General features: G+C 37.7%; 1 long non-coding RNA gene across 1 annotated transcript; it reads right to left on the bottom strand.

Moving 5' to 3' along the window:
- Positions 1-14,281: 14,281 nt before the first annotated feature.
- LOC121930301 lies at positions 14,282-14,854 on the bottom strand. The gene is made up of 2 exons (XR_006103909.1): positions 14,816-14,854; positions 14,282-14,673 (listed from the first exon to the last, which is right to left on the bottom strand). It is a non-coding gene; the product is annotated as an uncharacterized LOC121930301 (long non-coding RNA).
- Between the last annotated feature and the right edge of the window lie 1,251 nt (positions 14,855-16,105).

Genomic DNA, 16,105 nt, shown 5'->3' with positions numbered 1-16,105 from the left:
TTCATCTAATTCCCTTTCCCCAGTATGAGACTCATAAACATACGTAACTCCATGTGCAGAGATTTAGTCTACATAACCACAGTGGGCCTCTGTTGCTCAAGCAAGGCTTAAACGGAATCCTAAAAGATCAAATAACCAACCATAATAGACTGGGACAATCCTGATTAGAACTTCTCAGTGCTTGAGAAACACATTTTTAAGCATTTTTAAAATTGTTCATATGTCCAATATCACCACCACAAAAACTGTCTGGTAGCTCTGCTTTATGTTCAGCTAGCTTAAGCTGAAAAAGAACAACTCAGGATTTCTGAACCCAGATGACTGTTTCTTGTGTATCACTTTCACATCTTCACAGTTGTAAATCAGTTTTCTAATCTTTATTTCACAAAATTCAAACTCAGATTGTACCCTTTCCCCCCAAAATACATACACTTTCTGGACACATTTTTGAGTAAATAACGGCTTGGGGGGGGGGGGATTCTAAGGAATGCATGATCAGAAAGTTAAGTGCATTCCAGCCTACCTATTACAGAAGTGTGAATTAGGTCAGCTGGCTTCCAAATGTGAACCAAAGTCCTCCAGCATCACTAATTGAATTCAACCCTAGAACTTAAATGCAGAATTCTATGATGAGCTAGATGTATTGGCTGCTCTTAGCTTTGGATGCTATTCAGTTCGCTCAATTAGTTTATCAGAAGTATCTCTCTATAGACTATTGCTATTTAAAGGAACTTAATGGTCAAACAATGAGCAATTCCAGAGGGAAGGAACACACAAATGCCCCTATAAGAGCTTTTCAAGCAGCAAGTGATTTTCAATTTCAATCAGAGATTTGCAACGCATGAATATTCAGCTTTTGGCTCCTCACTTCTTCATGGCCTCTTCTACTTTGTATGGCAGAGATTTTTTATTTTCATGCAAACTTTTGAGAAATCTTGCAGAAATAAAACCTTTCTGTGTTAACTTATTTGAAAAACATCTGGAGAAACAGCAGTTGCACTGGGTCAAGTACCACTGAGAATCAAACTCAAGCTACCATTTCCCATAATAAATACATATGCAACACCTCCCAAATTCACTCAGAAATTTGAAAAGATAATGGAGATTACCCCACTAAACTCTTATAATGCTGCTATTCCAGTTTAATTGCTCTGGCTGCCTCCTGTTGCATTCTGGGATTTGCAGTTTAGGGAAAGGCATTTAGAATTCTCAGCCAGAGAGCTCTTAGGCCTCACCGGAATACAAAGCCCAGACTGCAGCAGGAGGCAGCCAGAGCAGTGAAAGTGGAATAGCAGCACTGTAAGAGTCCAGTGTGGTAATCTAGTAGAAGTTGTTCTTGAATATTCAGTATCCAGTTGTCTTGGGGCTGAAGGTTTTATTTCAGCAAGGTATCTCTTAAAATCCCAGGAGTCTTGTAGATCCTATTTATTGACTATTGTGGCTGGCAGAAAAGTCTTGAAAATATAATTGTGCAGAAACACAATGTGGAATTCATAAGATTAACAAAATCAGAGCTCATCTCCACCCCAGCCATACAGTTCCACCCCAGCCATACAGTTCAGCCATCCTAATTTACAGGAGAGACATCTTTTCCTTTCTAGGTTAGAAGTGGAACTTGTGTAACCATGAAATGGGTGGAGGAGAAGAAAATGCAGTGTAAAATAAATTGGACCCTTTTAAAACATTTGTATATTTAATGGAGCTTTTTTTTTTATTGGTTAGATCTGGGATGTTTTCTGAAAAGGAGAGCATAAAGGGTTGGTGAAGTTGGTGCTGTTTTTAAAGCAAATGTTTTTAATATTATTTCCCTATCTAATTATGTGAGCTCATTTTTTTTGTACAAATCCCACCAATTTCCCAAATTTGCCATAGCTATAACATTTCAGGAGAAACTACAGTTTTAAAACAAGGTGTTTTTCCCAGTCACATTTAACATTGGTGAAATGACACTTTAATAAGAATGGTGACATGAATATCTTCACAGGGATGGAAACAGTAATGATGCAATACAGAACTAGAGTAAGGCAGGGAACAAAACTCTCTAGATATCAGTCACAGACAAAGATTTATGAGTAATGGTTATATCATTTTTAAAATGTTTGGAAACTAATTCTCCTGGGCTATTCCCAAGTCTGGGCACCACTATCAGAGTTTCATCAGGGTAAGATTGAAGTTGTTGTTTTTTTATTTATTTATTTACTTGCTTGAAAATTTCAGTTCTGTTTATTTTTTATCAGAAGCACACACACAAATTGGTTGAATTGCATGGGAGGAATACAAAGATTTTTTGATATTGAAAAGCCTCTGTATTGTGACTTGTTTCCACATAGCCCACTGAAGATCTGTTTTTGTCATGGTATGGACAAATTCTACTTACCATGGCTACGCCTTCAGTGTAGAAAACCTCAATATGATGCATAGAATCATAGAATCATAGAATCGTAGAGTTGGAAGAGACCACAAGGGCCATCCAGTCCAACCCCCTGCCATGCAGGAAATCACAATCAAAGCATCAATGACAGATGGCCATCCAGCCTCTGTTTGAAGACCTCTAAGGAAGGAGACTCCACTACACTTCGAGGGAGTTTGTTCCACTGTCGAACAGCCCTTACTGTGAGGAAGTTCCTCCTAATGTTGAGGTAGAATCTCTTTTCCTGCAGCTTGCATCCATTGCTCTGGGTCCTTGTCTCTGGAGCAGCAGAAAATAAGCTTGCTCCCTCCTCAATATGACATCACTTCAAATATTTAAACAGGGCTATCATATTACCTCTTAACCTTCTCTTATCCAAGCTAAACATCCCCACCTCCCTAAGTTGTTCCTCATAGGGCATGGTTTCCAGACCTTTCACCATTTTAGTCGCTCTCCTTTGGACACGCTCCAGTTTCTCAATGTCCTTGTTTTATTTATGGTGCCCAGAACTGGACACAGTATTCAAGGTGGGACCTGACCAGAGCAGAATACAGTGGCACTATTACTTCCCTGGATCTAGACACTATACTTCTATTGATGCAGCCTAAAGTTGCATTGGCCTTGTTAGCTGCCACATCACACTGTTGACTCATGTTCAACTTGTGGTCTACTTGGACTCCTAGATCCCTTTCACATGTAGTTTCATTCTGCCAGGTGTCCCCCATCCTATATCTGTGCTTTTCATTTTTCCGCCCTAAGTGCAGTACCTTACATTTCTCCGTGTTGAATTTCATTTTGTTAGCTTTGGCTCACCTTTCTAGTCTATTCAGGTCATTTTGAATGTTGATCCTGTCCGGTGGAGTATTAGCTACTCCTCCTAATTTGGTGTCATCTGCAAATTTGATAAGTATTCCTCCAATTTTGTCCTCCAAGTCATTGATAAAGATGTTGAATAGAACTGGCCTGAGGACAGAGCCTTGTGGGACCCCACTAGTCACTTCTCTCCAGGATGAAAAGGAGCCATCGTTGAGCACCCTTTGTGTTCGGTCGGTCAACCAGTTACAAATCCATGTAACAGTTGCCTTGTCTAGCCCACATTTTACAAGCTTGTTTGCAAGAATATCATGGGGAACTTTGTTAAAGGCCTTACTGAAATCAAGATATACTATATCCACAGCATTCCCTTCATCTAACAAGCTGGTAATTTTATCAAAAAAAGAGATCAGGTTTGTCTGGCATGACTTCTTTCTCTGAAACTCGTGTTGACTTTTTGTGATTATGGCATTGCTTTCTAGATGTTCACAGACTCTCTGTTTAATGATCTGCAACATAGGACTAGCCAAATCATTTTACTACCTGGGGTGGAGCAGCAAAAGGTGGCCATTGTTCTGCCAGGCTGAGGTACATAGATCATAAAGGCAGAAAATGAAGCATCTCTTATGCAGTCCTCTATGTTGTGCAATTATAATAAATCAAAAGATGAAATGAAAACAAATCAAATAACCAACCATTTGCTTCCTTTTTGTGATATCCAAAACCTCAATCTGTTAATTTTTGGGGGGGAAAGATAGCTAAAAGTCATATCATTAAGATCTTGTTATCCCTCTAGATCAATCAATCCATCAATCAACAATCAACCATTTTGTTTATACCCCAGGTTTTCTTAAGATTGTGAGTCAACTGATACGTGCCTACTAATGAAGTGTCAGTATTGTGTAGTGGTTTGGGTGTTAGATTAGGATCCTCAACACTAGGGTTTGACCAGGCCACCTGGGAATGAACACATTTTCAAGTTCATTGATAGGTTTTTCCATTGATGAAAAGGGGCACCTTTACTACACTCTGGGGATGCAGCAGCTACAGGTTCAAGGCAACTTCATGCAATAGGTATCACCAAAGCCACTTTTCTACAGATCTAACTGTGGTTTAAAAGCTGCATGTAGCAATTTTCTGATCTTAAGAGGAAGACAAACATCCTCTGAACAAAACTTGGCTTCCCAAAATTCTTCTGCCAACCTAGCAGTTTGAAAGCATGCAAATGCAGGTAGATAGAGTGGTACAACTTCAATGAGAAGATAACAGCATTCAGTTCAGTCATATTGGCCACATGACCACCAGAGTAGTCCTTGGACAACACTGGCTCTGCAGCTTAGTAATGGAGATGAGCATCACCCCCTACAGTTGGTTACTAGACATTCATGTCAAGGGACTATCTTTACCCTTTAGGCTCACCTCATAGTAATCATAAGTAAAAAAAAAAACAATTTGAAGACAAACAACATGAGCAGATACCTACCAGAACCCATTCCAACCAAGTTTGGACAAGAAGGTATGAATGATCAGTGAAGCTGATGAAGGGCCTCACAGTCTGCATTCCACAAATGACTACCCAGAAATTGATATGGACTGTGATCTGTATTGTATTTATTTATTCTTTTGCCTTGCCTTGCCTTGCCCTGTCTTACATAGTATTGTATTGTTTTATGGTGTAGTGCAGTTTGATGCAATGTTTTATTAATTAATTAATTAATTTGCAAATTTTTATTGAGTTTTTAAAACAGAACATATATAAAAAAATCATCCATATCACATTCATACAGTGAATTTACCATACAAAAAAGTACAATAGATAATAAAAAGGAAAGAAGAAAAGAAAAGAAATTACAATAGACAATGTAAAACAAACATTACATCAATTAACCTAACCTTCTGTCACACCACTCGCATTACTTCCTAGCTATCAGATTAGGATTTGATTCTGTATCTATAGTTTATTCAGATGAAATGTTTTATTTATAGCCTGCCTTTCCCACCTAAAGCTGGGGCTAACAAGTTTAAAGAAATACAAAATTTAAAAAGTAGTCCTTTTCAAATGTAGGGGATTGTAAACCAGATTTACAATCTTGAAACTATTGGAATCACATTTATGATTGTTAATGGCTCAGCATGACTCCCAAAGCCTTTTGCTTGATCCAAGCAGTGCCCAGCTGGATGGTTTCTAAGGCAATAGAGGTCAGGATGCTGAAATACAATGATTGCAGTTCTCTCTCAGTTGTGGGACATATTGAGACAACGGTTGTGGCTGGAATCAGAAGAGTCTCTCGAGCTGCCTGTCATCATGTGCCCCACGGCTGGGAGCATGCCACCATCAATGTTTTCCAGTGCCCCGATCTTCAGTGTTATAGAGACCATTTATCTGGGGTACTTCCAGGAGGTAGTTTGTTTTTGGGGTGGGAAGGGTGGCATTGGCAGAAGTAACTACAACTGAGCTCTATCATCTGACAAAGCAGGTTCTTGGCCATGATATTTTATCATTGAGAAAGCAACTGTGCTTGTATATGGCTACAGATGTTTTGTTTTATTTTGTTGTGTTTGTTTAATTATTTTTGCTTTAAAGTATATTACCTCTTGCTAAAATAAAATGTTATTATTCCTGAGTAAATATGTTTAGCAAAATAAAACTCCATTTAAACCCTGTAGTCATAAGGGTGCTATGATTTAGCAGAGTTTAACATGCAAAACTATACATTTCCAAAGTATTTGGCTTAGAATCAGAGTTGGCAAACAGATTTGTTTGTTTGTTTTGCTGTAATGTATTGGGAAATTAGAATTATTTGTAAAGCATGGAATGGTAGCTGGGAGAAAGAGAACAGCAACATTCCTTGTGTGCTTCATAAGCCTGTCTGAAGTACATACCTTTCCATAGATCACTTGGGTGTAAGTCTAAAATTATGTAGTTCAGTAGAGAAAATGATCAAAAATGTTTTTAGGTATTCTCATTCATGTTAAGTGCAATTATATGAGTGAAAATAGCAGCTGGTCCTGCATAACTAAGTTGAGCTTTCTGGATTTAACATGATTTAAAAAACAAAAACAAAACAGTACCTCTCAGAAATCCCAAATGGTATGACCCATGAAAGCTGTGGTATTCTGGGAATTGTAGTCCAAAGAAAAACTTTTCCAAGCCCTGCTTCTGGACTACATAATGTGACAAATAAAATAAAGTAAAACAGCATTTTTCTCTTTCTTTCTTTCTTGAAATTAATGATATTCAGTATTCTTGCAAATCTTAGGATATAAAAGGCACCTTTGATTTCTCTGTTCTCTGTAGTAGTATTTTGCTTTTTGGTGTAAGAAGTTTGTGGTTCTCAAGGTGGCTCCTTTAATAAATGGACACAAATTAGACATTAGAATTGGGGATGCACAAAAAGCTTGCAGAACATTTCATTATTCCTGGGCATTCCATCTCTGACTTCAGGACAGTAGTATTTCAATAAAACAAAATAAGACCCTACAAAGGAAGACTGGGGGGGGGAGGGAGGGAGCTGAATTACAATATATTCATAAATTTCAATCCATCAACAGGAGGTTGAACAGAGACAATGGAGATTATCACACCGAGGTAAAAAGTGGATCAATGGCACCATTAAAATGTTATTGAGTTAAGATTATCACATAACTTTGAGATAATCCTGTGGTCAGCAAACCTGAAAATGGTTATTATTGTGTGACTTCACATTAAAAATAAACTCCTGTGAATAAGAACCCAATATTGCTTCAGTTTCAGGATTGTACAAGTGTGGAAACAAATAACGATATGCTCTCACTATTGCTAGGACTTCCTGCTCAGAAACGCATGCATGTAACAATACAATAATAATTTACTGTGCAGAACTAAACACATCCTCTCATGCACCTACAACCTGGTGTAGTATTGTAATTGTGAAACTGTGTGAAATGGAAAAACACAATTTTGTAATGCTCCCATCCATTGTAAAGGAAAGAAAGTTATGGAAATGACCCCAGTGTGATAATCTCTAATGACCTCCTGGCACACTACATATATTTTAACACTGGTAAACACTCCAGCACCATGAGGCCTCTCTTAGCCATCTTATCATATCTCCTTTCTGGTCTCCAGCCTGCACACAGCATATTCCAAAGCTCTCTCAAACATTCTTATGATTCCACCAACATTGGCCTTAGACAACATCTTTCCACTTGCCATTGTCCCTCAATGACCATTGTTAAAACTGGACTTGTTGCCTCATTGCCCACAAGTTTTGCATTTCTATGGCTATAGAAATTCTTATAGTATGAAGGTGAAGGTCCTTCCTAGCCAACACTTCACTCGATGCATCTCAGAAAGCAGATTAAGGGGCTAAATAGACCAACGTGAAATGCTGGCATCAGGGTGGAGTTGGGGAGTAACATTTTGATGTTGCACACTCTGACACCAGTGTCACACCACATGCCCAACTGCACAGCAGGGGTTGTCATGGCACTCTACTGGTGCAGTGTTTAGACATGCTGTGCCAAAGGCGCGCCGAAAAGCTGCCACCACCACAGCAAGGAAGACATTTTGCAGGCACTAAAAGGAGCAGCATTTTGCCATTCTTTTTAGTGCTGGCAAAGCACCAGATTGGGGATCACAGCATGCAGTTGCCGCAGCCCCAATCCAACAAGGAAAAGGGTTGTGAGACGCCACTCCAAAGAGATGGTCTGTCGAGCCCCTAAATCTACAAACCTCATGCTACAACTTTGTTCACACAATCTCAAAGCTGCTACAAGATTCCTTTGTACACTTTCTATATTTATTTTAGTGTGACTTTGTCCATTCTCCCCCATCCCATTGAATTTTTCTGCATGCACCTAATTTCCTGGTGCATTTTAATGAGTTGCAATTCCTTCCTCTGAAAAGTATACAAGCATTCATCATTCTTTCACTGTACTCCCATTATGCTTCTAGAGCAACTCTGTCATTCCCAGACTGTATTTTTTTTTTGGGGGGGGGGCATGATCTGCAGCCCTTTGTACTATTATTTTTAGAACTAAATTTCAGAGATACTGATGAAGATACTATAATGAATGAAAATACTATGGAATAACATTTTATAAGTTTTCTTCTCATACATTCCCCCTGATGAATAAATTATCATCCTGATGTTAAATAACTACAAGTGAAGCTACTGTAGTTTGGAAATAACATGAAAAAAAATGACTCACTGAAAAAGATAGTAGTGTTGAAAGAAGTTGACTGAAAAGAAGGACACAGCACAGTTGAAATGGCTCAGTAAAAGAAGCTATGGCAAAACCTGAGCTGAGTTGTTAGTAATGAGTTCTCTTGGTGGTCTTTCACTCACAGGATTTAGATCTACCTTTATAGCATAAAACAGCAGTAGCAGCAGCAGCAACTGCCACCACCACCACCGCCACTACTTTCTGATGCTACATTGTACCTCAGTCGGATATTAGTGACACTGATGGTTGTTGCTGATTTATTCCATATTCCATATTCAACTGGTGTGTCCCATTTCTCCATTAAATATATTGGCTGACATCCTATTAGTGACTAAAGGCATAAGTGCCCTTGCTCTTCATGAGTCAGCACATTGCCTGGGGAGGGGTTAACAGAAGGGTTGGGGGTGAAATGTGGTATATATTTCCTCCTGTACAGAATTTTATGACATGTCTCTTGATCCAGAATCTCAGACACTATTTTCTCTCACATGTTTCACCTTGTTACTCCTATTAGTGTTGTCTCATGATGAAACTGCTAATCTCAAAGGCACAAAAGCTTTTCAGATATACTGCAGACGTCTAGCTAATGCTTCCGGTGATAGGTTATCTAGGGATTAATCTACAGGTTAGATAACTCCAACCAAAGCTGAAGATCAGTTCTCTCCTGAGATTATAATGTCCTGTCCCATAATCAGAATTCACTCAGGACATCCGTAATCTACTTTTCTCCACTACTTCTTAATTTTTAGATTTTGATGGTATAAGCTTTATGTGTCACATACCAGCACATGCTCACATGAAAGCAGCTGTAGTTGCAGCTTCTCCAACAAACAGCAATATGAGTCAGTTGTATTGTTTCATACAGCATTACCTGATGCATGCATTTTTGTATGTATTGTCTCTGTGACTATGCATTCAGTGTGAATCATGCAAACATTTTGATCATATCTCACTTGCCACTGTCCTTTTTCAATGGCATATGTGAGAGCATTCTATTGTGTATTCCCAGAGCACTAAATCTATTCCAGACAGGGAAGAAATTAAATACTCGAGAAAGAAATATATTCACCAAGTCGAGGCTTTTCAGTATGAAGAAACTCATATATCTTATACTCTGTATGAATTCCTGGTTCTAATGTATGGAAAGAACACAGTCTGTGCACCTTGGACGGATAGCATTATTATTTATGTCATATGCAAGAGAGCAAGAAGCCCTTAATAGTTTGCCTTGAACACTCTTTATTAACTCTGCCATATCATATACCTGGAATATTTCATTTATTTTCAGCAAGGATTAAATAGCATACACAGAGGACTGTGATGCCTTATAAGGGAAATAATTATTTTGTGCTGTATTATCTTCGACATTTCATTAGGATAACTTAAACATTCTTAATGCCAACATCTAAAAATGCCATGGCTAGTTTCCATAAACCTTTCTTTAAAGTTCTTATTTATTTATTTATTTATTATTTTAATGAGCCCGGTTCAAGGAACTGTAGTCTGGAGTTTATTTTCCATTACCAGTTAAATTCTATCTCTACTAGACATAATGAGAACTGATATTCTTGCCAAAATTGATTTGAATTATATCTTCATTGTTGTTATTCCCTGCAGTTGCTCATTTTCTTTCTGTATGCTTCTTTTAAATGGCCTTTTCTCTACAGTTGGACTGGAAACTATGAACAAGACCTGTACTGATTTCAGCAGGGAACTGCAAAGATATTTGGCCTTTATTGACAATGCAATGCCTGAACTGAATTGCAGGAACAACATTTTACAGTTACTTCAAAAATAATTCCCTTTAAGGCTAGATTATTAGATGGGGGACATTCTTCTCTTTTTCTTCACAGACCATTTTAAATATCCAAGGGAATCAAGCATAGCTTTACAGTAACTACCCTGTCTCTTCTTTTAAATCTGGGATTACTAACACTGTACTTGGGAAAACATTTTTAAACAGAATTTATTGGATCAAAATTAATTTAGTAGAACAAAGGTGAGGTTGTTGCAAATTTACAATAACAATGCCTATCGGAGGACTTTGATGGACTTAATGTATCTGTGAAATGTAAAAGCAATAACAATTTTAGAACAAGTTATTGGAAAAATGCTGTGTACTAGCTCCATTCATCTGATTCTTTACCTCCTGTGTTTTGTCCCATCTGCAAGGACCTGTCACTGAACCCTTGTGGATGGGAAGAGCCCACTGTATTTGTAGAGAAATAGACAGTAAATTTAAAAGGACAGGGAAAGATTTGTTAGCATGGATTTTGCTGTTAATATCCCTGTCAACATTAGCAAATGTGCTCATCTGCACTACAAAGATGTACCAGTTTTCAGCAGTCCTACCAGTAGTTTCATTCCAGCTTTGAGTCTGCTGATAATAAAAGCCAGCCTAGCCCCATTGCAGAGTTGGAGTGGCTTGACGACAGAAGCAACACTAGCAGAAAAGGCAAGGGATATATTTTGTAAGAAGTTGGTGATTTGTAAGATCTATATAATGTGGCAAAATGTCTTTTGAATGAAAAAAGGACAGGGAAAGGTTTGTTTATATAATATTCATCATGCCCACAGACATATTGTTATTAACTCCTGTGCAGAATGCACAATCATCTCTTATTCTTTTCTGATGATCAATGTGATGCTCATGGTGAAGGAAAAAGTTTGCTATCCCCAACAGGTCTACTGGGTGATATCTTGACAGTCTGGCATTTTTGGAGGAGATCAAGAGTAGCCAGTTGAATTTCTGAGTTGGCTTCAAAAAACCTTGTGTATGTTATTTCTGTGCAGATCTCAGTTCATGTTCTAACATTGCAACAGGCAGGGACGTAGCTAGGATTTTAGGAAGGGGGAGGTCCAGACTAAGTGCCACCATTATAATGGGGCTTGAGTGCGGCGGCGCAGCAGCACACACCATTCATTTTTCTAATGGAAGGGGGGGGGTCCGGACGCCCAGATCCCCCCCCCTTGGCTACATCCCTGCAACAGGCCACTCCACCCCCCAATGTCTGTTCCAGCTCTTGAGGAAGCAGTACCATTTAGTCCTACTAGAAGTTTTTTAAAAAGTCCAAATCATGGATAGCACATGGAAGACTGTTTTGGCAGAGCAGAACTGATGTGAGGATTTCCTTGATAGCCTGCCCCATCAGTCAAGCCACTGTAGAGAACAGAAATCACCATGAAGCCTGGTCACTATAGAGAAATAAGGTGGCATAAATTGGCAGATACCAGTGTCACTGCAGATTGCTAACTGTGTAAGTGAATGTGGATATTAGATGGCTAGCTAGTTGGATGGAGTCTATGTCAAGGTATCATGTATCATCTTCAGCAGAATTGTGGTGTCCATTAGGGTCAGTGGCATCACTAGGATTGGCATTATCCAGTGTGGTAACTCATGGTCATTCCTCGCCCCCCCATTAACCTCCTCCCATACCAAAGCATGCAAAATTCTTAGTAGTGTTTTTTTTTAAATTAATGTTACACATAAATCTTAATTCCTATATCACTGAATGCAATGGTAATATTTATGACAAAAACAACTAATAAAATTAAATGTATACCTTTAAATGACAATATCATATGCACAACCTAAATGTATTTGCATGTACATAGTCTAATATGGTTAAAGTGAAATTTGATAAGACGTCTGTCTGTTTGGAAGAACATTATATATATATATATATATATATATATATATATATATATATAAATATATAATTTATTTTTAAATTTTTCATTTGTTTTAAACCTGGGGTTTTATCTTTCTCCTCCCACTGAGTCTTAACCAACTCATGCCATCTCTTCAGTATTTTAAAGGGACACAGGCAACATTGCTGCTAAAAGGAAGATATTTGGGGAGCAGTGGTGTCACTTCCTCCTCCTTAGGTGTCACCTGGTGTGTTATGCACTCCCAGTACCATCCTAATGATGCCCCTGCCACCAATTCCAGTGCTCACAATTTTTTCCCTCAGTGTAAATAGGAACAGGCCAGATGGGAAAATTGACAAAATGTACACAGCACAGAGAAGGTAAAATGTTCAACCACTTTTTGTCCTGAATACAAGATCCCATCCAATCAAAATAAGTGTTAGCTTGTTGTCCTTGATTTGCCCTCCCCATTCCTATTAATTTGATAACATGTTGTGATATGGGTAGCTGACTAGAGTGTATTGTATGACTTAGCCAAGAACAGAATCCTTACTAGATGCTAGTGATGAACTACAGAAGAACACAGGCTTTCAAAATTGGTAGAGAGTTCAGGAAAATCATTGGATATGGGGTACATTATGAATATTTCCATTTAATTTTCATAATTAATTGAGAATATCAACTATTTATTTACTGGCACTAGAGCTTTGTGGGTAATTCAGATACCATTGGTCATAAAGTGCCAGTACAAATGAGCACAATAAGCTGGCTTCCTAGTGGTGTGGGGGTGTGGTGTATGGATGACACATGTCCCAACACCACCCTGAAGCTAGTGTCACACCACCCTGCTGCCCACACAGGGGGCAGCTTTTTGACACTTGGGAGGTGCAGCGTTTAGATGTCACACTCTGCAGGAGCACTGAAAAGTCGCAGTGGCAAAAGAAAGGGCAGCTTTTTCCTGGCGCAAAACAGAATGGCATTTTTCTGCTTTTTTGGGGGGTGGAAATATGCTGGATTGGAGCACGGTGTGTGGTTGCCGTTGCCCAGATCTGACCCATCTGTTTTGGTCCAATGTCATATTTCTGTCCTTACTGATAGCTGTATAGGGAGACATGTTTTAGTTTTTAACACAAACACAATATTTTGCGGCTCCAGCTTGATTTCTTAATTTTACTATCTGTTAAGAAGCTAAAGGCATCTCCCTTGTTGAAAATAATTATTGAATAGTCTTCCAGCGAGTGATACAGACTTCTGCTTTCTCAATTACATATATTCCCATTTGAAGTGACTCTTACCACTTGATTACTATGCTGGCATAGGTCACTGTTAATAACTGTGTTTGAAAGCAAATCTATAGTTTTATTAAAAGTTCCAGTATAAAATGGAACTCACATGGAAACACAGAAGCTATTAAATAAGTTAATGAAATCTGCATATTATTTGGAGGTGTATGACATAAAGGGGTTGCTTATAATGAGATTTATTTCACAGACAAAATACTTTTGTATGCTGATTCAATTATTTTTGAAAATTAGCAGTTCCACACCCAAAGTCTTTGTATTCTGCAATTTGCTTCCTAGGAAATTCACTGAGTGTTCACAGTCTAAAGTCATATTGCTCAAATGAGACCATGATGTGAGTGGTTGCATCTAAAGAGATGATGGAGAGTGAAATTGACAGCTTATACTTAATATGCATGTGATTGTATTAATAGGAGTAAAAAGAGGGTTAGAACTCAGACTGTCCTTTGACGTCTCAGCATGTTGTCCTTCCTTCCAAACTAACTGATTCTCTTAGAGTTGCTGATGTCTTCTTTTTCCTCTTGCATCTCTAGTATCTCCAAATCTAGTGTCTTCCAAGGAGAATGACATTTTGTCTTTGTTCCAACAGTAGGAGGCAACTATATTTCCTATCTCTTCAGCCTACTTAGAATTCAACCTATCTTGCCTTTATAGCTCTGTGTATTTCTCTTAGTAAAGATTAATATTATTATTTAAGAAAACATACTGAATTTGGTTGCATTCCATGGAAACAGGGAGTCTTATAGTCAAATAGGGTCAATCCACTTATTTGTACACTACGAAATTCACACTTTTGCTATCAGCATCGGCATGTGGACTTAAATGGCTTCCTTCCAGTTTAGCTACAATATGCCATGCCAGCTCTACTAGGGTGGATGGAAAAAACACACACATACACTCCAAAGCTGCTTGCATTTATTGCAAAAATCTGAATAAAAGAATTATTAATACTTTCTTCAGGGAGGCAAATGTGATATTTTATACATACATACATGTAACCACATTTTGTACTTTTTAAACCACACTTTGTACTGTTGTTAAATCTTTGCCAAAAACATCCCAAGTCAAATTTGATGTTTTGCCACATGTGTGTTCATAATGCCAGAACCCAAGAAGAAATTATTTCTTTGGAGAAGTTGTATAGATTGATTCAAAGTAGAGTCTAGTTACTTCTTTGAACAGTTCATTGAAGTATTCAGGGTTTTCTGTACAATCATGATTCACTGGTCCTTGACTGATAGACAAGGTCTGATGGATGAATAGGTGGATTTTGTATGACAGACTCCCTGTCTTCACAAAATAAAAGGAGGTGAGACAAGAAAGTTAAGTTTATAACTCAAACAGTTCTAGGTATTTCACTCAGAGACTCCATCTTATGATTTAAACAGACAATCAGTGTGCAGGATTTTAGGATTTAACTTTAATTGCTTACCTAAATCTTTGCCCAGTCTTCTTGCTTAGATTATCAAAGTTTCTGAAAAATACATATTTTTAAAATACTCCAAATTAAATCTCATAATTTAGGAAAAGTTATGATCTGAATAATAATCTAGACATATGATCTGGTCCATTCACTTAGCAATCTAGACAAAAAAAAAGATTATTTTAAAAGTATGTGTACAATGAACCTACTTTTTACAAGGAAAACAACATACACATTCTCACTTGGTTTAGTACAATTCCTCACATAATTGTTACTTAATTACTGTGGCCCAATAGATGTTAAAACAAGAAAGAAGAAATAATAGAAGCTGGGGGAGGCGAGCATCGTCTTTGTGTTTATGGGTAGTAAAAAGCCACATTAAACAATTTTTAAAAATCTGTGATTTGAATTCATTTTCATACTGTAAGAACAATCTATCAGTGCCCTTTAGAAGCCAATTATGTTGGCATATTGAGCAATTATATTGGCATATTTCTGCAATTTCTACTCTGTAGATCTTTTCTAATGAATTTCCATCTAAAAAGCAACACATGTTACTTTCAAGGTAATGACATGTGTTACAACGTAACAATTGTTTTCAATTAAGAAACATGGGATTTCAGTATTCCATCTACCCCAGTAATTTAATTTTTCTACAGTTGTTCAAGAATATGAAATAATTCATTTTTCTTATGAGACTAGTATCTTTGCCCATTCTTTCTCTGATATGCTACTTATGGAATTTTTGTCTGTGCTTGCACTGTTGGTCAAAGGGAGTAAACTATCTTACTCCTCACAGTAAGATAGGAACTCATATCCAAGTTCCAAATTATCCATTGTGCTACAAACATTTATATTTGAGGCCCTTATAAAAGTGAAAATGGTTATTTAAATCTTTAATTACTTCAGCCTACTTATTCTGCTGAACACCTTTCTATATGCCAAATTCAACTGACTTTGATCCATGATTTTATATGAAAAACTGATTACTGGTATTGCAGGTAAAGAGCAGACAACTATAATAGGGTTCTGATACAGGAGAAACCTGTCAAATGAATAACCTAGTTGTTTTATTAAACATGTTTTGTTATTTTATGTAGAAAATAGAATTTAATAACAGATCAGTCTTCCACTCAAATAGGCCAACACTGTTTCATTTAACTCTTTGTGAAATCCAAGGCATTAGTTTTTATACAGATTACTAATGCTTCAATGAGGCAGCTGGTGTTACAAGTCAAAGTCTTGGTATCTTGAAATGCAGGCCTTTCTGACAGCACTTTTCATTTGAGGAGCCTTAAT

Source organism: Sceloporus undulatus, chromosome 5 (genome assembly GCF_019175285.1).
Source record: "Sceloporus undulatus isolate JIND9_A2432 ecotype Alabama chromosome 5, SceUnd_v1.1, whole genome shotgun sequence".
NCBI lineage: Eukaryota > Metazoa > Chordata > Lepidosauria > Squamata > Phrynosomatidae > Sceloporus > Sceloporus undulatus.
The sequence above is the reverse complement of the archived record's forward strand: the minus strand, read 5'-3'. Positions and strand labels throughout refer to the sequence as shown.